General features: G+C 43.2%; 1 long non-coding RNA gene across 1 annotated transcript in view; it reads left to right on the forward strand.

Moving 5' to 3' along the window:
- The first annotated feature begins 889 nt into the window (after window positions 1-889).
- LOC140610021 (uncharacterized) overlaps window positions 890-25,143 on the forward strand; it is a 41,710-nt gene continuing 17,456 nt past the window's right edge. Inside the window, exon 1 of the long non-coding RNA XR_012011805.1 lies at window positions 890-1,060. This is a non-coding gene — a long non-coding RNA (uncharacterized lncRNA). The remainder of the gene's footprint in view (window positions 1,061-25,143) is intronic.

Here is a 25,143-nt window from a genome sequence, read left to right on the forward strand (position 1 = left end):
GAAAGATTTTCAACAATGAGCTCTAGAAAATTAAAATTTTTTTCTTCATTAGCATTCCATTAACCAGAGTTCCCCCAACCAAGGCATTTTACTTAATGATGCTGTTAGTGTTATAATTATACTTAAAAATAAGTGCTATAAGAAAACTGAAAAATATGTTCAGATGAGGTACAAAGAGAGTGATAGAAAAGGGAAGGTAGAAAGACTGAACCTAATCAGTGTGCCTGGGTGGTCCAGTCAGATGGGCATCTGACTCTTGGTTTTGGCTCAGGTCGTGATCTCAGGGTCATAGGATCAGGCCCTGATGTCAGGCTCTGCACTCAGTATGAAGTCTGCTTGAGATTCTCTCTCCCTCAGCCTCTGTCCATCCCCCTGCTCTCTCTCTCTCTCTCTCTCTCTCTAAAAATAAATAACTCTATTAAAAAAAAAGACTCAATCAATACCTGACTTTTATTAAAGGTTCAAAGGAAATGGTTGTCAATATTAAGATAAAATATTTTGCGGGATCCCTGGGTGGCGCAGCGGTTTGGCGCCTGCCTTTGGCCCAGGGTGCGATCCTGGAGACCCGGGATCGAATCCCACGTCGGGCTCCCGGTGCATGGGGCCTGCTTCTCCCTCTGCCTGTGTCTCTGCCTCTCTGTCTCTCTCTCTCTGTGACTATCATAAATAACTAAAAATTTAAAAAAAAAGATAAAACATTTTGCAAAGTAGAGAAAGCCTCTTAAATTCATCCCATCTGAAAGCAGCCAAAAAGACAAAGAAGTGATTTTGGGGGAACACAGGCTTACGCAAGGGCTACACTCCTAGTTAAAGTTTTTTGACATTTTACCTGATGGTAAGATCTTTGCATTTCCAGGTCCTTTAAAAATGTTTCTATTTTCTCCAGGGCATCAGAAAGGAAATCCCTGTGATAGTTCACAGGAGAAAGAGAATCCATTTCCACCACCATTTGGAATGGAAGCAAGTCTGGCCTCATTCTTTGTCTGGGGACCCTTGAAAACCCACCTGTCCAACAACTCCAAGATTTGGTGGCAAGGAGACTGTTAGCAACAGAAAAAAGGTAAGAAGAGAAAATGAACAGCTTAGAGCTGACAGTCTGTTCCCCAGGAAGGGCTGACACAGTCACTCCCAGTACATCTTCGGGCATCTCCTAATGCCTGTGGTGTCGTGGTACTACTGTTTTGTTGTTTTAGCTCGGATCTCAGTTTGCAGACTTGCATCTTTCTGAAGACCAGTAGCTATTTATTTATAAGCCTCAAAGAGCTATTAAGTGAGTATGTGGAGGCAAGTGGAATTGCTGCTGAATGCATAAGGTAAATTGATTTGTACCTACAATTTACATTTATTCTTGGGGTATATTTGACACTGATGTTGTGACGGAACTGCCATGATGAAGATTAATTACATAAACATTTTTTGCTGACTTTGTGAGCAGCTGAGTTGATTGTTTTACTTGATTTTCTGAGCTTGGTGCCTAATAGCAAGGTGGGAGACATTTCTTGGTTTTGCTGGCACCTTCATAGATTACGTGTCCCAGACCAGTCTTACCGAGTAAGGAACTGGGGAGGGTTTTTGCTAGCTAAAGTGCTCCACCTTCCTTGATTGTGAAAGAAGAAGTACAACACCGCTCAGCTCTTAGAATTTTTCAAACATCTGGATTTGGGAAGAATTCCCCAGAATAAAATAAGAATTGTGCTTCCAAACTGGGTATAAAAGTGCTACACACACAAGAAAGGGCGATTTGTTAAGTTTTTCTTGCTCAACCAGTATTAGCCTAGACCCCAGGCCCATTGAGCTAGAGAAGGTTATGCCCCCAGAAGCTCTATTTCTCTCCTTTGTACAATGGGGGTAATCATAGTACCTCCTGGTGCTCATTGGACTACTCGCGTTGGCGTCTGCAAGGGTAGATGCTAAAGACTCAGGTTAGAGGCCCAGCTCAGGTCACACAAATTCAGAATCATTGAGGCACTTACTGCCTAAGTATATCCAGTTACGATTTAGAAAGCACATTCTTTGAGATTACAGAGAAATCCTGTGGGGTTTTCAGGGATCCAACAACTAACTAGAAAGGCTTCTAAGTCCGGGCACATCACAATCACTGCTGTAGGGCTCATCGTCCAGGCCCACTTGTGCATTCAAAGAGGGCAAATACTTTTTTGCGACAGGCTCAGTGTGGGAGGGAGCCCTTTGCCAAAGTTGCAAAAATCCACAGCTGTTCCACCAGAAGTCTTGTTTAGGGGAGTAAAGGTGAGCCCCCCTTCTCTCTTGAAACCCCCCATCACTACTGGATGCAGGCCAAGTGGCCTGCACCTCCCTGAGCATCCATGCCCACAGGAAGCCCGCATCTAGGTTGGCCCATAACTGCTGTTTTCACCGCTGACAAGGTGACACAAGCTTCATCAGCTCCTGAAGCAAGAAAGCCCAGATGTGACCAACAAAGCCTTATTTTGACCTTTTGGTACCAGGCCTAGAGAAAAAATACACCTTGTTTGCCCACATCCCGTCGTTGAGACAGAAGAAAGCACAATATACTCTTCCGAAATTTTCCTGCCTCACTCAATATTTGAACTCACTTTCCTAATGTGTGGTTGATACATTTGTTGGAGTCCTGAGAAACTGAAGATGAAGATATGCACACAGTGTGGGGGAAATCATGGGAATATTCCAGTACCCCATAATTCTTATCAGCAGGGGGCAGTTCCATCCATGGGGAAGATCATCGATGGGGAGTTGAAGACAGAGCAGCTGTGTGGAAAGGGGTGCTTACCTCCATTTCATTGCGGAATGCCCTGCAGAGGAGCCAGGGGAAATAAACCCCCTGACCTAGCTGTCCCTCATGCCTCAATGCTCACCCTGAAAACCAGGGGGGGCAGGGGAGCCATCTGACAGGGCCCACGCTGGCTAACTACAGGACAGGGAGCAGAGAAGGATGGAGAAAGCATGAGGGAGCAAATGAAAGATACCCAGCACACCTTCTTTCCATTATGGTCTTTTTTATTATTACCTGACATTCACGGGGTACTAATCATGGACATTAGGTGACACTAGAACTGTTGGAGGCATTTTCTATATATTAGCTGGTTTAATCCTCACAACAGAGCTCTGGGATAAGCACAGTTATTTCAGGGGTGAAAAATCAGAGGTTTCATAGTCTCTCTTTGGTTTCCAAGCCCACCTCATAATCAGGATTCTAACTTTACCTGTGGAACGGAAAGACCAAACAGCTGTATTTTTACCTGTATCTGCAGGGAGGTGAAGCAGTTGATCCTCTAGGTGTACACTCAAAATTTGTTGAGAAACACTTTTTTTTGGTCACCTGTTACTAGGGAAGATCAAATTGAGTAAGCAGTGATGTTTTGCTTTATCTCTTTAGCTCTTATTTTATTTACATGTTTATTTCTCAGCTTGTGGGCTTTTTTTTTCAGAATATAACATACGGGTGGAAAAGTACTCAAATTTAAGTGCATGGCCTGATAGACTTTCACAAAGTAATTCACTGTGTAACCTGAACCTAGACCAAGAAACAGAACATTCTCCACCCTAAGAGCCCCTGGCCCCCCTTCCAGTACCTAGATCCAGATCCTCACCACCCTGCTTTCAAATCATGATCCATCATTCTTGTCTCTAGGTGACGGGACACAACGAGGACATGAAAATACTTATTTTAGGGGTTCCTGGGTAGTTCAGTGGTTGAGCATCTGCTTTCAGCTCAAGTCATGTTCCTGGGGTCCTGGGATCAAGTCCTGCATCGGGCTCCCTGCAGGGAGCCTGATTCTCCCTCTGCCCGTGTCTCTGCCTCTCTGTGGGTCTCTCATAAATAAATAAATAAATAAATAAATAAATAATAAATAAATAAATAAAATCTTTTAAAAATACTTATTTTATACATTTGTAGATTTATTAATGATTTATTGCACTACATCAGGTGGCAGCAAATGGCCCATAAACCAAATATAGCCCACCATCTATTTTTGTAAATAAATTTGTATTGGAACATGGCCATGCCCATTTGTTTGCTTATTATCTATGGCCACTTTCCAGCTATAGCCGCAGAGTTGAATAATCACCAAAGAAGCCTTATGGTCCCCCAAACCAAAAATATTTACTAAATGGCCCTTTAAAGAAAAAGTTTCTTGCCCCTGTGCCAGAGTATAGGAACAATACGGTATAAAACAAAAACAAAGAACAAAAAAGACCTGACCTGCTCTGTGTCATGAAAATGCCTACTGACTGGTGGGGGAAACTGACAGTAAACAAGTAGCTGTACATATAAATAATTAATGATACACCACGAAAGGTGTTTAGAAAAAAAGCCCAGAGTGCCACGGAGGGAACAGGGGGCCATCCTTCTGTGCTGTCACATTTTTCAGAAAGTCTCCCTACCCTGGCCTCACACCTGGGTTTTTTGTTGTTCGTTTGGTTTTGGGGTTTTTTTTGGGGGGGTGCGGAGTTGGGGTTTTTTTGTCTTTTTTTTTTTTTTTTTTTTTTTTGCCTGGACAGGTGCAATATGGATCCTCTGGAACTGTCACTGAGAGTATGGGTGAGCAGCCTGGTGAGGGTCATTCTCCAACACCCGGTGTCCGAGGGGCGAGGAGAGCTCATTGGGAGGGGCCGCTGTGCAGAGCCAGCCCCCGCCCCCAACATTATTGCTTGTGTCCGCTTAATAACAGGTTGTCACCTCGCCTGTTCACCTTTAACCCAGAGGCCCAGACACGCTTCCTCTATTTCATTATCTGGTGACCTCTCCCATCAGCAGCCTGTGGCTGTGAATTCTTTCTGCCTGTGAACCGGGCCGCCGAGTGCGATGCTGCCGACACGCCGCAGAACACTGGCTGGGGCAGCAGGTGCACGCTTCCTGGGAGGACCGTAGCTTTACAGTTAATAGCGCTGGGAAAGACTTTATTTCTTTTTTGCCCCGGAGGAGTTTGCAGAGAGTGAACATTAGGATTTGTCTGTGACGGAAGAAACTTTCCACGACTTTCTCACCTTTGCCTGGTCCAGATCTGCGGGAGAACAGACTTGCGGGGCAGGAATCCAGCCTGAGACATCAGTGAGGGCGCGGGCACTGCCACAGAGCTGCTGTGGCCTCTAGACCTGCCAGCGGCTAACTGGGGTCTTGTGGAATGATTTGCGTTTAGAAGGCTCTTATCTTCCTGTCTTTCCTTTTAAATATTTTATTAAAGAGAAACGTATCCTTACCGAGCAGGCATTTCGGTTCCCTGGAGTTGGGTTTGTAGCTCCGAGAGGTTCGTCTTCAGAGCTGGTTACTGGAACAGACCTCTTCACACCCTCCCTGATCACAGGCTGGTAGCCCTTCGAGCCTTGCGTGTTCTCAGCACATCTGCAGCAGCAGAGCATGGCCTGGTTCTTCTGAGCTGCCTCCTGCAAAGAAAAAACTTGGAGATGATGATTTCGTCTCTCCCTGAACGGGGAGTCTCAGGAAAACAGTCTGTACGACAAGAGAGGCAAACCTTTATAGCTGCAGAAATTGAACTTAGGGAAGTTAGGGATTCTTTAAACTAGGATTGCAAAACATCAAAATAAATTTCCGCATGTGTAACACAGGCCCATGTCAACATCAGTAATCAGTCCCTGCATTTCTTTCTGCTGAGCTTGGACAAGGCTTCAGATTCATTCTTTCTTTTTTTTTTTTAATTTTTAAATTTTTTTTTTTTTTATTCATGAGAGACACACAGAGAGAGAGACAGAGAGGCAGAGACACAGGCAGAGGGAGAAGCAGGCTCCATGCAGGGAGCCCGCGGGACTCAATCCCGAGATCCCAGGGTCACGCCCTGGGCCGAAGGCAGGCACTAAACCGCTGAGCCACCCAGGGATCCCCAGATTCATTCTTAACGCTGTATTTCTGGCGACCACTATAAGGAAATAAAATACAAGCTTTAACAGATTTAGCATTTCTGATTTAAGTAACTACTTTGGAGTAGACAGCATATTGTGAATAAAATGATAATAAATGAGTATTTATCATGTGCCGGAGATTATTCTAAGTGCTTAACGTGAATTTGCTCCTTTAATAGAAACCATGTGAGTACAGACTTTGGATGAGTGTTGGATCACCAGGTGCCCAAAGCGTGTCTGGTACACAGCAGGTGCTTAGCAAATTGCTGCCATTGAAAAGAATTCTAAAAAGTCCTATTGTTCTTCTCACATGCCAGATAAGGAAACTGAGGTCCAGACAGCTTCAGTAACGTTCCTAGACTATAAAGGGCTCGAGCCATGATTTAATATTGCTTTAGCATTTTGTTCATACTTTTAACCACGTTACTCTACTACTTCTCATAAATAATGTTTGGTATCTCTGTTCTTATTTATTAATGTCCAATAAGCTGCTCATTTGGTTTCATTGCTTCCTTTATTCTTCTTGCTCCTATCCTTTTTGATATTTTAAGGAACTATTTGTGAAACAAAAAGGGAAAATCAGGAGTCAATATCCAAATGCCTTTGGGGTTTTGACAGAAGCCATAAGTGAGGGAGGCCAGGAGGGGCGGTGGGGAGTACACACCCTCCGGGCAGCTGCTACTCAGCCCTGGCCTTGGCAGCTGGGGGGAATGCAAGCCGGCATTGCCAAACCTTCCCGTTTTTCAATAGAAGCAGGAAATCTGAACCCTGCCTGTGAAAACGCCAAATGAAAATATCAATCTGAAAAATCCCATATGTAAAATGTTGACAAGCAAGGCAATTTGGGGAAAAAAAAAAAACACAAACCCACCAGAAACGGAACATTGCAAGTCCAATAAAATTTCTCTCTGGGCTCAATCTATCCATGGATCTGTAGCTCACAACCTGTGGGAGAAGCAAAAGTAGCCACGGCTTTGGGTAACTGATTGGGTTGTTCTGGTCAAAACAAACAGACAAACCATGACAGGACATCACTCTAACTATTTGTTAAGAGTTTTAGAAGAGGTGTCCCTGGGAAATAGAATTGCAAGAATGATAGTATCTCAGTACTTCAGCACGGTGCTTCATATTTTTTAATTCACTTCTATAGATGCATTTGAATCTCCCTGAAAGTCATTCTCGTGGTCCACTTACTTGGTCAGTGTTAGGCAGTAGCATTCAGGATCAGACCCTAGTCTCCAATCTCAAGCTGGTTTTCCTGAAGCAACACAAACCCTGAAAGTGGATAGCTACCGCCCCAACATTCATGATTCATACAGGCCTCTGCTTTCACATCTCATATATAATCAAGAGGTAAAGGGGTGCTTGGGTGGCTCAGTCAGCCAAGCATCTGTCTCTTGCTTTTGGCTCAGGTGGTGATCTCAGGGTTGTGAGATCAAGCCCCAAGTTGGCTCCTGTGTTGCGCAAGAGTCTGCTTGGGATTCCTTCTCCTCATCCCCTACTGCCCCTCTCCAACACCCCCATGGGCAGTCTTACTCTCCCTCTCAAAAGAAAAAGAGGTAAAAAATTTATCCAGAGCTCATGCCTAATTCCTGATGAATGTTTAGAGAGGAAACAAACAGGACAATCATGTGAGGATACTTGAATGATTGCTCGAGCATGCTATTCTTGGCAGACTGAGGTTGTTCATTTCCATGTGGTCCTCCCCAAATCATCTCTAATTACCAAAATACGCGCCGAGCAAAGGCTGGATAAATAATATAATTGTGGCCTAATCATTGTGTACATTCCTAAACACTCAGCTAATGACTGGTAGGTTTGGGGTTTTGATCCTCCAAGTGTAGCTTACTGCCAGCCAGAGCTGAAATGTGGCATGTTTTGCATGCTCCACGGAAACCATTTTAAATTAGGCAGATTTGAAAATCATCGGATGGAAGGAGATTTTTCTGATCTCCAGGTCTGTGTGGGCCTCTTGAATGTCAGCTCTATGCAGGAAGGGCTCTGTGTTTGATGCCTTTCTGCCAGGATGTGTATTTGACAGCTGTTCTGGGGTGTCTTTTTCCCAGCCACTGGCCTGGCTACTGTTATAAAGCCAATTAGAGTCGCAGGCAATTAATGTTATTTTCCTCAAGTGCTCCTGGAAATGCTTATGTCATGTGGCACTTCTGCCTGAAATCTGTGACCTTTGGAAATACAAGCACAAGAAAGCAAATAAGCTTGGCTGTGCATGTACTCTGTTCCATTAAGTTATGAAGAATATGAAAACAGATTGTAGTTGCCGCGTGCAGAGATGTCTGTGGAGCACTTTATGTCTCAGGATTCTTAGAAATGAAGATATGTGCCCACACCAAAACCCAGATAAACCATAAAAGGGTGGTAGGTGCATTGAGCAGCAATGCATTAACATATGTGCAGCAAAGTATTTAAGAAAAATTGTAATGTGTCCATAAACTAGCACTTTACACTAGTTTTGCCACATTTTAAGAAGGATATTAACAAACTGGAAATGAAAGAAACCCTGACATTTTAGGAATGGAGGGTTGGAGAAAATGAACTGTTTGATCTAGAAAGAGAAGCCTTTGGGGTAAGGAGGGGAAGATTATCCTCCAATAGACACACTGAACTCTCCCTGAGAAAGCTTGTCTTAGTCTCTGGATTTTCTTTTCTTTTCTTTCTTTTTTTTTTTTAATTTTATTTATTTATTTATGAGAGACACAGAGAGAAAGGCAGAGGCACAGGAAAGGGGAGAAGCAGGCTCCCTGCGGGAAGCCCGATATGGGACTTAATCCCAGAACCCCGGGATCACGACCTGAGCCAAAGGCAGATGCTCAACCACTAAGCTACCCAAGTGCCCCAGTCTCTGGGTTTTCTGAAGGGATCCCCTGGTTGAGAAGACCTAAGAACATAGTAGCTACTTAATAAAAAATTTTTGAATGAGTGGAAAAAAATGAATGGGGCCAATGGAACAAAGAATTTATAAAGAGATGAGTACATGAAAGAAGCTATTATGTGTAATGAGTTGCTTTCTGAGCTGTGCTCCCTGTTGCCTGCTGAAGCCAGGGCTATAAACTGGTGGCCCATGAAGTGTCACTTGCATTTGGATGGATATTGATTGCTCACTCGGTGTTTTCTTCAAGTTTAATGTTCAAAAAAAAATTAATCGAAATGATGACACCCTCTCTCTCTCTCTCTCTCTCTCTCTCACACACACACACACACACACACACACACACACAGTACTGTTCAATGAAGCATGTGTTTCTGGTTGATCTCATCCCCCTGTTCTTCTAGACTGAGCTCCATTGCACTCACTGTTCTTAGCTTTCTTGTCCCCGAAGGTAGCTAAGATAGCCACCCTTGGCTTAAGCAGATGCCATACATAACCACCTGTTAGGAGTGTGGTAGAGAATGTTCCTATGCTGGGAAGGAGAATGGGCTGGGCTTGTGGTTCTGAGAGGCCTTGATTCAGTGAGAATAACCATATCTCATTCATCAGAGTAAAAACAGCACTGGGCTGCTTTCAGCCAATTCACAAGCACTGTCTTTGAACCCAACCAATTGTGCCAGGAGCACTACCTCAGCCACAAAATTCCCAGGCCTGTGTGGGTCCAGGCTGCACTAAGTGTCCTCAGACTTCCACCTCATACCTGCTGGAGTGATTACCTAACCTGCATCCTTGTTCTACTTTTGCCCCTCTTCTTTCTTGCTTTCATTGGTTTCCATCCAGCTGAACACACACACACACACACATACACACACACACACATCCCTCCAGGCTCAAATCACAGTTGTAGGGAGTAGGGTGGAGGAACTCATGACAATGAGTTGTGTCACCCATTAGTGACATCAGTATTACCAAGAGCTGGAATTGAGCAGGTTTACAGGGAGCTGGGAGCAGGGACCTGTCTGAATCTGAAGGTTGCCATGGTTGTACTAAATGCTAATCACTCTTCATCACACTGACTAATGGGTGTGGAATCTTTGGCTCAGGTCCTTTGCAGCTCTTCCAGGCCAGCTCCTGAGAGAGCTGCAAAGTTCTGTGGCCAGCTGTGCCTCTTCCTCTTTGCTCCCTTCAAATACCATGAATTATTCTCAGATGTGGTCCCCTGAAATTTAGACAGTGATTCACAGGAGAGCTGAAGAGGCAGCAAAAGTGAAAAACAAACCACCTGCTTTGGAGCCAAGGTCCAGTTGTTGACGGCACACACCTAATCAGGTCAAATTGGTACTAAAATGCTGTATTTAAGTGCCTTCAATATCTTACAGATGCTGCACAACCATATTGGGAAAGGCCAAGTTGTCCTATTATTCATTGAAAAATGGGACACGGTGCAGTTTTTAAGGTGAATCTAATCTAGGCTCACCTAGCAAGGGCTTAATAAATGCCAGCAGGGCTGGAGAGGCCATTTGCCCGGAGCCATAGTGTTTAGTTCAGCTGGGGTGAGAGCTTTGTGTTTCTGCCATCTCTCAGGTGCCATAAGCCGGTGGCAAGATGGCATCCTTGGGCCACACGTGGTTTGGTCCTAGAGTCAATGTCCAATATGTCAGGCCATCAAGGCAGATGGTGAGCAGGACAATGTTTCTGAACTCTTGGAAAACATACCACTCGAGAGTCCAGCAAGGGAAATGCCTGAAATTGGAAAATAATGTAATAGAATATTTGATTTGCCACCAAAGACCTTAGCTGGGAAAAGTGCCACATTGAAACGAAAGGACAGCTTGGCTGCCTTGGATCTTTCAGCTCTACTTAGTAACTGCCTGTCCATGGGCTGGGCCCTGGACTCCCAGTGGACCCCTAAAGTGCCCGTTTTATGTCTCCCTCCCCAAATGCTACACATCCACAAGCACACACCCCAGAGAAGGTTGGTAGTTGTACCTACAAAGTTGTAACATTAGCCTAAGAACAGAAGTCAGGGACAATGGTCACTGGGTATTTCCTCAGAGGGCCTGTAGGTGGCCATCAGAGGGGATGGCAAGGTAAATGAAATATCATTTCTGTTTAACTCAATTTGCTTTTTCTCCATGCTGCCAGCTACTAACTTGGCCTCTGAGACACAGTTTTGGTTTTGTTATTTTTTTTCCCATGCTTCTCCAAAACCTTTCTGAAACAGAATACCTCAGTCCTTCAAGGTTGGCCACTCGAGCCAACCTTGAGCCACTAACTCAAAAGTTGGATTGTTTCTTGTCTATTCATATTCTAGTTCCCAGGGCAAAATATCTGTCACCTCCCTGCCCCCTGCCAATATTCTCTGAGCTTCTCATGTCCGGTTCCTTGGCATTCACTCTACCTATGGAAAGCTGCTTATTTTAAATACTTGCACATCTCAGTTTTCTTCCTCTCTGGCTAAGGGAACATCCTTGGCAAATCTGAAGCTATGGAGACTTAAGAGTCCCAGAAGTAACCTTCAGCCAGTAACAAATAGGAAGCCAGTGGAAAATACTTCAACCTCTTTGCCCTCAGTTGGCACAATTCATTAGTCTTCCCAGAGTTCCCCACTGGCATCGAGTTCCACTTGTCTACAGTGGTATCTGACATGAAACACATTGCTTTATGTGCTTCTTTCCTTTCTTATCTTACTTATTCCTCCCTTGACGTTTCCTGGTACCTCCAAAATACATAATTTACACTAGAATCCTCCTCTTAGCCTCTGCTTTAGGGGAATCCAAGCTAAGAGAGTGAGTCTCCATGCAGTAAGGAGGGCATGCATGTTAGATTGTGATATTGTGCCTTTGGGGGCTTACATTTGGTGCTGAGTCTTGGTTTACCAGGAAGCATATAAAAAGCAAAGAAAAGCACCTACCCAAAACTAGGTGAATGAACATAGGAAAGAAGGTTAGCCTTGGTAACATTCAAAGATGGCCAACATCTTTATGCCTGCTTAAGATCTATTTCCCACAGTGAAGCATAATACCCAAAGAGGACAAGGGCCATAATTGTTTTTGTTCTCCAGTGTGTCCCCATAAGGTAGACACATAATAATATTAAGTATAACTCTCATAATAGTAGAATGCTTTCTATGTATTAACTGGCCAATTTGTGTAGAGAAGAGTTTATTTGCTAGATCATGTGGTAACTACGTATAGCTTTTTAAAGAACTATCAAACTTTAGAGAAGGTAAAAATTCTTCTTTACCCTTTTAGGTTCTTAAATTGATATAAGACAGATTAATAGAAGTAAAACTAAATTACATGCATATGGGAGCCCATAAGAGTATGAGACCCACAGACAGGCAGGCAATTGGAGCTTATATGCATCCTGAGCTATGGAGAAGGTGGTAGGGGTCTGGAATTTTAAAGAGGAGGAAAACTGTTTACAAGAAGATAGGAAGAACAGATGTTTGATACAAAAATGTGTGTCTAGCCATGCAGAGACAGTGGGACACAAAGAGGAATTTAATCTCCAGGCTCTGCCAAGCTTCCCCTAGTTTACCACACCTGGGTCATACTCTTTGTTGCTATCTCTGGTGATAGTTATTTTGGACCAGACCCTCTGTTGAAATTCTTTTAGACAACGAAGAAGGAAGTAAAATGCTTTTCCTGAGTCTTTTAGGCCTTGATTGATTTCAGCTCTAAGTAATCCACGTGCCAAAGTGCCACACTTTGAGGAACCTCATTCTGAATCCCTTCAAAACTGTTTTCCAGAGTGGACTATTTTACATTCCCACCAGCAACCTATGAAGATTCTGGTCTGTACATACCCACCAGCACTTGTTATTGTGTCTGTGATTATAGCCATTATTGTGGGTGTGAAGTGGTATCACATTGTGGTTTTGATTTGCATTTTCCCAATGCCTAATGATGTTGACTGTCTTTTCAAGCCCTTGTTAGCCATTTATGTATCTTATTTAGTGAAATGTCTATTCTCATGTTTTGCCCATTCTTAATTGAGTTGTTTGTCTTCTTACGGAATTGTAAAAAGTCTTATATATTCTAGATGTAGGTCTTATATCACATATATATTTTTGGAAATACTTCCAGTCTGTGGCTTGTCTTTTCATTTTTTTAACAATGTCTTTTGAAGTACAAAAACTTTTAATTTTGATGAAGTCCAGTTTGTCATTTTTTTTTAATAAATTGTGCTTTTGACGTCATATCTTTGCCAAACTCAAGATCACAAAAAAAAATTCTTCTAAAAGTTCTGTAGTCCTCTTGCATTTAAGTTTGTGATCCATTTGAGTTAACTTTTATGTATGGTATGAGGTAAGGGTCTAAATTCATATTTTTTGCCTGTGGATATCAAATTTTCCAGGCAAGATTTGTTGAAAAAATACTTTCCCCATTGGCTTATCTTTCTCCCTTTATCTAAAATTAATTAAGCATAAATGTCACAGTTTACTTCTGGACTGTCAAATCTATTCTCTCTTTCTCTCTCTCTCTCTCTCTATATATATATATATACACACACACACATATATATATACTTTCCCAAGACCACAACCCCTATATATATATATATATATATATATACACATACATACATATATATGGAGAGATATATATGCTCCATATGAATATATATATATGTATGTATATATACATATATGTATGTATACATATGTACATATGTATATGTATACATATACTGTATATATATATATACACACGCATATATATACATATACTCAGAGTCACATTGTTATACAGTCTTGGGATTTTATTGTAATTTGGATTTGTAAAAGGTTCCCAGGTGACTCTAATGGGCAGCAAAGTTTAGAAATCACTCTGATAAAGAATAATTTGAGGGATGGGGTAAGGAGGCCACTTCTAATAAGGTGGTCAGAGGAAGGCCTTTTTTTCAAACATGAGAAGAAAAAAAACCAGCCATAATGAGCCATAGTCCAGAAGATGCTTGGCCAGGCCAAGCCAATTATGTTTGCAATCTGCTAAAGTTGGGCAGCCATTTTCACACAGGAGGCCCTAGCTTGTTAAGTCTTGAGTGTCCCATTCTACACAATCGGCCAGCACTTCATTCCTCCATTGATTTTCAGATCGGGTGTGTGTGACCTCCTTTACTTACTCAAAGGTGTAGCACAGATATGCCATAGGATAAGCCCAAGCATTCATTCACTCACTCATTCATTTCATTCATTCATTCATTTAATAAATATACATGGAGGGTCTTTTATATGCAGAGTACTATACTAAGACCTAGAGATACAATAATGCATGAAAGAAAGTCTTTGCTTCATGGAATTGACAGGGCATCTCCCTAGTGTTTCAGTTACACACAATCTCCACACACACACACACACACACACACACACACACACAGAGCTGTAAGATTTAAATGCAGTGGTGCCAGAGGAAGAAGTTAGCACACACCCTCTATATAACTGTTGGGCTCCTATATTACCTTTAAAGAGACTGAACTAGATATTGATGCTCTCAAAAGGATTAAGTAGTTCCATGCTCGGTGGTAGCTGTGCCCTCTTAAGAGGTCAGAACCCTGCGTTGTAGGAAGAGACTTGGGTCCTTTGTTCCTCATGCTCCCTCTTCTTCAGCCTAGAAGGAGGAGCTGTCCTTTCACTGGTGGTTTCTGGTCCCCTTAGAATCTCTTTCATCCTTTATCATAGTCAACCACCTTCTTCTAGTTTATAATTCTTTATGTAAAAATTTCCCTGTTCAATTAGCCAGTGAGGTTTCTGTGTTCCCACTGGTCCCTCAATGAGCTAGCCCAGAGTTATGGAAACAAATCAGTATCATTTGGGCTAAGGCAGCGAGATATATTGCATAGCTTCTTCAAAATGGGGAGGGGGTGGGGAGCCAAGGGGTGTGTGTGTGTGTGTGTGTGTGTGTGTATGTGTGGAGATTGGCTCACTTTCTGAAACCCCAGTCTAACCTCACAGCCTCATGCCATACAGGGAGCCTATGACCGATCAACATTTCCCCAGGCTTTGCACCACTAACACCCAGTGGCAGGAGTGGTTAAAAATTGATGCTCCCATTCCAAAGAGCTGATTTCATTTTTCTTCCAGCTCAGGTTTGCTTCAAGGTTGAGAAAATTGTTAGAATGGATAGGAAGAGATCCAAAGCAGCATCGTAGCCCCTGGGGTGTGTACACAGGAAAGTGTTCATAACAAAGTTAGTAATGCGGTGGTGCTGCTTGCCCAGGGCTGTTCCTCAGAGCTGGTGTGATGTAGAAGGGACAGTTTGCAGGATCCAGCCTTTTAAATGTGAATGTCCTTCCTTCTGGCCTATTTGTGAAAGAACCAATACTCCAGGGTAGTTAAACATGCAGTCATTAGAATCTGGGCCCTCGAGTTAAACCCTGGCTCAGCCACTCTGTGTGATCTTGGCCAAATCACTTAACAAGCCTCAGTTTCCTCATCTGTAAAATGGATACAAAGTAATACCTATATAATAAAAGTTTGTTGTGAGGATTGAATGAGTTAATACATATGAGGTGCTTAAATGAGGACCTGAGCTTTTTAGTTGCCATGACAACAGTGATTATGACAGTGAACAGGCAAGTGCTAGAAGAGGGAAGGGGAATACAACAATGAAAAAATTCTGTGAACACTTACTAATTTGTTGTGTTCCATGTATTTACACTGCAGAGCTTATTTAATCCTCTGAGATAAGACTTTTCCCATTTTATAGATGAGGAAGCTGAGGTTTAGGCAGATAAGTCCCACATCATAGTTAGCCACTGACAAAACCCGGTTTTTTCAACATGTCTACAACTACTAGGTAATTGTGCTTCCACGTCACCAATCTTCTCTTCCCTGCCTATCTTTCCTGCCTTAGGTCACATCAAGCTCTTGCAAGTTCCCTGCACCTGAGCTATAGTGGGCCCCTGTCAGTCCCTCCCTGATCGTGCTGTCCTATCTCAGGATCTTGGTCCTTGCTGATTCCTTTGGGCAGTTCCTTTTCCACCTCTTTACCTAAGTAACTTCTCATCAAATCCTTCCCCAGACAGGTAGTCCATGATGGTGTAGTTAGTTCACAATGCCAGAGGGCCTCTTTCCAATCCAGGTGCCCTGGTGTGGACTGGTGTGCCTGACAGAAGGCATGCCTTTTCCTACTTCTTACAAGTTTACTTGTGAAGCTGTGAGTTCATGGGGCTACCACACTGGAGCCAGAGCCTTTAACCCATTCACAAGGTTCCACATGGCCTGGCAGTGATCACACCTCTTTGCATAGGTCCACTCCTTGTTATGAGGTTTTATAACCCCATGAATCTTGCCTTCAGAGTATTTACCACTGTTATAATGTTTCCAACTTTTTATTTTTAAACAATTCAACACATAGAAAAATTGAGAGAATTATACAAGGTACACACTTATATCCTAGATTCAATGACTGTTAACATTTACGATCTGCTTTTACTATTTATATATACCTATTTATCTTTCATTTAAATCTTAACAAAGTCTAACATACAGAAAAATTCATGAATTGTAAGTGTACAGCCTGGTAAAGTTCACAAGGTGGATGCAGCTGATCCTCCTCTGGATGTATCCTCTGCACAAAAAGGGAACCTACAGGGTGAAGGGTTGCACCTATTGAGTGATTGTGTCCCTTCTGAATGGCTGGAATCCCAGGTTTTCAGCCCAAATGGCCGTAAGACCACTGCCTAGCCCCTGCTTGGTGCTCTTCTCCAGGCCTCTTTCCCAAGACCACAACCCCTGAGCCTCACTGATGCTGTAGTGGCTGTTCTTCCCTGAAGAGGAAGGCAGAGCTTGGACATACAGGCAGGGTGTCCAGACACATTTATGCAGGGCAGCCTGAGTGGCTCAGTGGTTTAGGGTGGCTCAGCGGTTTAGAACCGCCTTCAGCCCAGGGCATGATCCTGGAGATCCGGGATCGAGTCCCATGTCGGGCTCCCTGCCCGGAGCCTGCTTCTCCCTCTGCCTGTGTCTCCCATGAATAAATAAATAAAAATCTTTAAAAAAAATAAAACTACAAACAGACACATTTATGCAAGATTCCCTTACAGTCTGGGGATGGAGCCATGCTGGGGACTTCATTAGTTCTCCTGTTCCAGGCCTCACTGATGTTACAGGTTAAGTCTGTTGCTTGAATTCTCAACATTTAAGGGACGTTTCTTTATTGTCTTACTCACTCTCTCACCCAGCAAATACTTGTTGAGGCCTAGCTGTGCCAGATACTGGGGCCCAGGTAGATTACATGGGCGACAACTGTAAGCATTACAGGCAGAGCTGAGATGCGAATCCGGGCAGCCTGACTTCAGACCTGTGTTTGCCCACCATGCTATTATCGTAGAATATTGAACCACAGCCAGGGAGAAATGTGGATAAAAAATAATGCATTGTTTCTTCTCTTTTATCTTTGTTTATCTCCATCCCTTCCCCAAACTAATTGTGAACCAGTAGAGGAATAGGCATGTACACAGGGAAACCTCCGGTCAGATGCTGACAGGCACCCACATGAAAACAATCGCCAGAGGCCAGAAGTCGGGATAGGGAGGCCAGAGGATCTAGATGGATGGGGCTTAGGGAGTTTGAAAGGAGGTAAGGACATTAGGAGCAGCAGAGAAAAGCAAGGAGACGCTGCTTAGCAGAGAGGGAGCATCAGCACTTCCAAGTAGCCCAGTGCCCGCTGAACGATGCCTATTTTGAATTCTGACCCAAGCTCCGCACAGCAGATAGTAGTCACATCAGCCTCCGCTCCTGTTCTCTGCAGGGCCCTGGGTGCCCTCTTTCTCACCTGCTTGTTTAGCCTCTGTAAGCTCCAAGTAAGGGATTGCTTCCAGTGTTTCCTTAAGGGGCGGGGGGCATAAGGAAAGGAAATTTGCCGTTCCCTGGGCTTTCAACCATTGGCTTCTCCACAGACCTCTTACACCCCCTACGACTCAGCACATATACAAAGCCTATCAGGAGCTACACAGCCTTGTCTGTGGTCCCTTTGAATAAATATGTCACCACTCTGTGAGCAGGTGGTTCTCTGCTGGTCCCCTTTCTTCCAGCTCTGCAACCTGAAAGAGGAGGTGAATACAGGTGCTTTTTGAAAGTTCTCATTCTACCATTTCATTTTACAAAAGACCTACATTAGTATGTGTTTTGGCTAACTGAAAGCCATCCAAAGAGGATTTGGGCTTTTATGAAAAACGGTGAGGAGCAAAAATAGCACTCATCACTGGCTTTGCAGCGAGCCGTAACAGAGCCAGCGCTCACCCCGCACACAGAGAGCGGCCCCACCAAGCCCCTTTCCCCGGAGACCACCCCCAGCACCTCAGCACCGAGCTGCCAAGCTTTGAACTGTGTCTGTGAGCATCTGTGCTCTATCTGCATTTATTTTGTGCATCTGTTAGCAAAATAGGTCTTCAACTACCAGAAAAGCCTAAGAGAGGTTATTGTTTGGGTCTAGGAATGCTCAGAAATGTTTCCATATAAATTAAATGCTAATTGCTTCTTTACTTTACCCCATTTCTGCTTCTGAAAGTTTTCACAGGAAAGCGCTCTACTTCCAGACAGCAGGGGAAACCTGTGCTTAGAATGATTTCCTCCAGTTCTAGTTGTGAGTCAAAAAATATTTTTATCTGGGTCCTTTTAATTGGTCCAGAAGACCCTACAGCTCACATCCCTTGGCCAGTCCCACCTGTTAGTAGAAAAAGGAATCTAAGAACAAAAATTTAGAGAGGAACAAAATGCTGAAAGGTACACTAAATTTTAACCACTTGCTTCCAGTAAACAGAGTAGAACAAACTTCTCATTCAGTATATGCTTTAAAGTCTTTCCTAGCTATTCAGGTTTTCTACATGAGCTGGCAGCAGAGAAGCCATGATTGTCCCACACATATTCACATGCTTCTAAGACCTCACCACGTACCTCCAGGCCTTCCGACTCCCTGTACCTGCATTGCTTCCCCTGGGGAATTTCTCTGGTCATCAAAGCAGGGTGGCCACTGAACAGCAGGCTGAAGATGCACTGTAACCCTCAACCAGTTTCTGGTGGGAGTTGGCGATAAATACCCCAGCTCTGCACCCTCACAGAGGATGGCTCCGCGACACATGGTCTAAGCTAACTCCCAGAGTTCCCTCAGAAGAATTAAGCCTCTCTTCCCCATGGCAGTCACAGTGTGATAAATACCCTTCCTTCCCTCCTCCACTACTACTGATTCCTGCAATCACCTCCCAAGTAAATTGCTCCCCCTCAAAGCCTTGTCTCAGGGTCTAGCTCTGGGGATCCCAAACCTGGAACCTTTATTCAACATGTTTTTGCTAAAGAACAAGGCATCGCAATTTCAAGAAGATCCTTTTCAATAGGAAAAAAAAAAAGGCAATGAAACGGTTCTCCTTTCCAGCAACCATTAGGGAATTCCGCCCGCTTTAATTTAGAATTGCCCATAAGTTTGTTTTTGACAAAAATTGTCACCAAGTCAAGGCCTTTTAAATTTGGAGTATTATAAGCCCACCTAAGCTAGATTAAGTTTTTGAAAGGAGGGGTGAGGGCTTTTATCATGAGGATACTGAAGTGTGTCCCATGGCCAGGAATGCACTTAAGGCAGAGAGAGGAAATGGAACCAAGAGATGGGCAGTTATTTTGCTTTCTTTCTGGAACCCCAAGTTCTCTTCTTTTTACTTCATTTTGTATATCTGCTTCTTCTCTCTGTTGAATGGCTTTTCCCACCACTCTGTATGAATGGATAACATGGTGACATGATAACCTTTGAGCTCTTTCATCATCTGTTCTATACCGTAGAGCCAATTCAGAACTTCAGTGAGAGAGCCCTGATTGGCCCACCTTGTATCAGGTGTCTTTTCTGACCCAATCAGTAGCGGTAAGAAGGCTTGGGGAGGGATCTGGTCAACACCTGCCCACTGGACTACGAGCCTCTGGGGAAGTCAAAAAACAGGGCCGAGGCCCAGAAACACCCCCTAAAGAGCTGGGAGTTGCAGAAGTTTGGAAGCAGAGAAAAATAAGAAGTCTTTCTTTTTTATTAAAAAACCTTAGTTCTCTTTACTGGAGCATGGCCTATTTGGACATTTCATAAATGCTACCTAATTCCAAGAGGGCAAGTTTCTGTGTATACTATGCAGTGCAAAAGTACGCCTATTCATTAATACCAAGCCAATGGTCACTGAGCTACCCAGTGTTCTTTATAACCATTGATCTGGGAAAAAACAAAGATGTTTTCTAAAATGCCTTTATCTGGGAGCAAAAATGTGGAGTTTATCTGTTCCAATGATAACGACCCCCAAACATTCTGTTTCCAAAGTCCAGTGCCTATATAGAGAAGGCAGGAATGCCGCCCCACTTTGGATGACCATGGGAGTTAAATCAACAGTATGTATTATTATTTTTTTACTTGAAGCAGACCCCAGGGTAAGTGCCAGCTCTGCAACGTTCTAGCTACTTACCCTCTGGAAACCAAAGATACATCTGTACATTATAGATGTAAATGGATAAAGTATTAATTGAAAAAGACTTGGCACATTGGGAAGGAGGATATAATATGGGCCCGGTGCATGTTAACTACTGATATTTTTGTTGTTATTAATTCACTATCCATGGGCCATTTCTCATTAAGATATAATCAGTGCAAACACAGAAGGGAGTAAGTGAAATGGTTAAATTCATGAATTCTAGAGTTTCAGCATCTAGATGAGATTCCAGTTCCAATATTTATTGCCTGTGTGTCATCCTCTCTCTGCCTCAGTTTTCTGATCTGTAAAATGGGAATCAATTATCACAGTAACTATCTCTTATAGTCAGGATTAGACAAAAAGAGTTCAAGACAATGTCTGACACAAAGGAAGTAGGACTCAAAACACGAGAGCCAGCATTGATGTTAGTATGATCAATATTCACAGCTGTGGACAGTATGTTGGAAATCTGCTCTCTGGGCTACAGGTGAAATGGAGGTCTTTATAGAAATGCATAGAGTTGCTCTTGATTCACATGTGAAGTGTCACTAGCCCTATCTCTCAGTTGAAAGGATATCCCAATAGAATTAGATAAATATCCCAGTTATTAGTAGTGAAACTTAGTGTCAAAAATCATATTTCCTCCTCAAGGCAAAAATAAGCCTGCTCTGAATATAAGGCCATTGGGCATAGGCCAATTTGCTACTTCAGTATGAAATATTCCAGGTGAACAGATTCATGAATATATATTTCAGCCCAAGTTTACTGGTAAGATATAGTATGAGAAACACTCATTTAGGGACATCTGCTTTCATGCATTAGGCAACACATAACTTTAATTACTAGCCTGCCTGCCTTTCGAATTGAATTCGTGTTTATTCTTGTGATTCTGATAAACTGCTGTCCTTTGTGGTAAACTCTTAACTTCATTGCAGTCATTATACTTGCAGTCCTCACCCTGAGGGCAGAGCCCTGGGTAGGACAACGTACAGTTTCCAAGATATTGGCAGACTCCGTGATTCCGACTCTCACTCAGGTTGGAGAACCCCAGGGATAGTGGATAATGGGATGAACCCTGGAGTCAGTCCATGATGTTTTGAATCCCAACGCTATCATTCCTTAGCTCTGTGAACACCAAGGCTTTGTCCCTTCATTTATGAAACAGAAGCACTAATAGTTCCTCTTCATCAGAATGTTGTGACATTTATTTTATTTTTTTAAAAAAGATTTGTTTATTTGAGAAACAGAGGAAGAGACAGGGAGAGGGAGAGAGAGAGAGAGAGAGAGAGAGAGAGAGATCGTGCGCACAAGAGGCAGGAGGGGCAGAGGAGAGAATCTTCAAGCAGACTCCCCACGGAGCACAGAGCCTGATGCAGGGCTCAATCCCAGGACTCATGAGATCATGATCCTCACTTAAACCAATTATCAGACATCCAACCAACCAAGGAACCCAGGCACCCTGATACTGTTGTGGCATTTAAATGAGATAATAAATGTAAAACACTTAGAACAGTATCTGGGACATAATCTGTACTCAGAAGTATCTGTTAGGATGATCGATAATCCCATTCACAAATGAGAAAACAGAAAAAAAAGAAACAAATGAGAAAACAGGATCAGAGAATGAGTGGAGCAAGAAGCTTCTGTTGACTGAAGATGTAAATTAGGATTAGCGATGCCACAGTGTCTACCGTGCTCTGAAAATTGATCAGGCTCTATCAGGAAGGATACAGAGGGGGGGCATAGCCCCAGAAGATTGACTAAATTGAGTTTTCAAATATTTTCTAAGTCATTCAATTCAGTGAAAACAACTGTTGGCTTGGGAACTTGTGGAAAGATGAGTCTGGCTGAAAGTGTTGCTTCTTATGAAATTATTTTCCCCACCAGCCTTGGCTCAGTGAACCCCTGTAGAGAGCCACAGCGCACTGGGAGGCCGAGAGCAATAAAGGGTCCATGTGCTCAGATCACACTGCAATATAATTTTTAAGGTTTCTTCTATACCCTCTGAAAAATCTTAGAAAAAACAGGTGAAGGTCCAGAAAAACAAGCAAACGTGGGCGTTAATAAGGGACTCTTGTCTCCCAGAATAGCCTTGAGGATTAAATGAGATAATGTATCCAGAGTGTTTCTAGGTTCAGTGGCTGGCAATTAGTAAGTAGTCAGTAAGTGGTAGACATGAAGGGAAGCAGTTCAAATCAGCCAGAGAAAAATATCCTTGTCTACTCTTAGAAAAGGATTATTTCATTCTACTTGGGCTGATAAAATTCTTTTCAAGAGGCAAAATCAGCACACATTATATAACACTGCGGCCCATCCCTGGGGCCAGTCCCCACCTTTTGACGAAGGTCAGGCTGCCCTTAACTCAGGTGCCGACCACGGGGGTGTTAGAAGTGCCAGGCACTCAGCTTAATGGTGAGACTCCAGAGATCTTAGTGGATTTATTTATTTTTTTTTTTTTAGTGGATTTATTCAAATAAAAGACGTAGCCAAGAGTCTGTAAGCAATTCAGCAGCTTTCCTCTTTTTTAAAGTAACTAAATCCACATGTGATGAAGCATCTCCCTCGGTCGGATTCTGCTGTCTACCTACAGGTTAGGAGTTTCTCTCCAGAGCCTCTGGGCAAGCCAGGGTCGGGTCTTGGGGTGAGAATCTCTCTCACCTGCGTTCAGGTCCTTTCTGCGACTTCCGAGCTGTGCGCCCTGCAACACGACGCTTGACCTCGCCCTCTTAGTTTTCTAGTCGGAAAATTGAAGATCCTGATAAGGATCCCTACTTCAGCGTTGTCAGAAATAATAAAATGAGAAATAAGAGACTTTTTCCAAGTACCTGCCCCCCCTAAACACTTTGTAAAAGGAAACCACTGTTACTGTTTTAATTGGTGCTGCTATTTCTGCTCCTGCTACTGTTAGGATTTAGATTGTTTTTTTGTTTTTTTTGTTTTGTTTTTTGTTTTTGTTTTTGTTTTTACAGATGAGGAAATGGGCAAAATGGGGATAAAAAATCCACCATTTACCGTTTAGCATAATAGAGACGGGCACTGCATTGAGCACCTTAAATGAACACTGATCGTAAACAATAGCTAATACGACCCTCTCGTTGGTACCCTTCACTTTTTTACACATTTGACCAGCAAACGAGGACAGAGCCTGTGTTTAAGTTGAAATACAAGGATCAGGTGGGAAATGCCCACTGGCAGAGCACAGGAGAGGAGTGATGGCTGTTGGCTGAGCCAGAACATAAAGTTTTTCAGGGCATGAAGTTATCTTTGTCTTCTAGCTTAGTTTGATGGATTGTTTTAAAGGAGCTGGTATTGTCATACCGGGGGAAAAAAAAAAAGTCATCAAAGTGTGCTAAGAAAAGGCTATTTGGGGCAGGTTCCAGCACAAGGAATGCCTCCCCCAAATAACCCCTATTGTTGCAGCTACTCCTTATCGGTCCTGCCAGGAGCACCATAAATCACCTCTAAATTGACTATTATGTCATTATTGGGCATTGGATGACAAATATTCTGGGCAACCTCATGGATTCCAGGGAGATAGTTTTCTGGCTCGTGTCAACTCAAACAAAAGTACTTAGGAGCAGTGCTGAATTTATGCCACCTTTTGAATCTCCGAATCTCTTCTATCATCTTTTTTTTTTTTTTTTAATGCAATAAACAGTCAGGAAAAGTTAGTTCCAGCATCCTGGCATAATGGTGGTGAATGAAAATATGCCCGATTCAGAGATGCTGTCATTGTTTTAGACTCTATTTGAAACTGTCTACAAAGAGGTAAGAACTTTACCTGCACAGGAATGCGCACTTTTGCAGGTATCTGGTGGGATCAACCTTACAGAGAATGCAGAGCCGAGCAGCCAGGGGCCCATTGGGGGCCATAGGGTGTGATCATGCCAGATTTCAAGAGTGATCCTCTCGTGAGAGGCAGCCAATCCATCTAATCCTGAGCCAGGGAGGAGTAGTTATTCAGGGGTGGTGCTATGTACCCTTTATGAATTATGCATCTTAAACAAACTTCCATGCACCTGGGCACTCGAGTGGAAGCCTTTTAGCTAGGAGGCCACCAGAGAGCCCCATTATGGATCTCTGCAATGGTTTTTAAATGTTGTATTTCATCACTCACGTCAGGCAGAGTGCTGGCTGTGACTCAGGTCCTGGTTGCGATTCATTCCCGTTTGTACACGGATGGCCATCTTACAGCTTTTTTCATCATGGAGCTTTCAAAATACTGCTGCCCTTGAGGTGAAAATTACTAGGATTACCACTTTCTTGTTTTAGGGGCTACAAGGAGGGCTTGGCCATGCCCTATGGGCTCCTGAGTGCCAGTGGTGCCCTGAGACAGATTCCAAACAGGACAGAGAAAGGGTGGGAAGTTCCATATTGTTTGGGAAGAGGACAGTGGGGGAGAGAAGCAACAGGAAGGAAGAAATGTACTTGGAGAGCAGTAAATGCTCCCCCAGAAATACAGAACTTGTTCATGTCCAGAGCTGCTCAGTTCAACACAAGAGCACGGGTTTCATAATAGAGAAACCCGAGCATGATAAGGAACACACAGGACTAGGAATCAAGATATATGGACTTAGAACACTGCTGCCTGCTGGATACCCAATAATCAATAGCTGAAATATATTTGATTGGGTGGTATTGAACTGAAATAATTTGTTTGACTCTACATTGAACTATCTCTAATTGGGGACAATACTACTACTACCTAGAATTTATTGAGTAGTGAGTATATAGCAAGTGTTTTAGGTTTGCACATGCATTGTCACATTTAATCTCAGCCGCTCTGTAAGATAAGCACTGCAGTATTTCCATTTTGTAAATAAGGAAAAGGAGGCTTTGAACAGGCTAAGCAGGGGGTGACTGGGTGGCTCAGTCAGCTAAGAGTCCAAATCTTGGTCTTGGCTCAGGTCCTGATGTCAAGGTCATGAGATTGAGCCCCTCGGGGGGCTCCAAGCTCA

This window comes from Canis lupus, chromosome 19, assembly GCF_048164855.1.
Source record: "Canis lupus baileyi chromosome 19, mCanLup2.hap1, whole genome shotgun sequence".
NCBI lineage: Eukaryota > Metazoa > Chordata > Mammalia > Carnivora > Canidae > Canis > Canis lupus.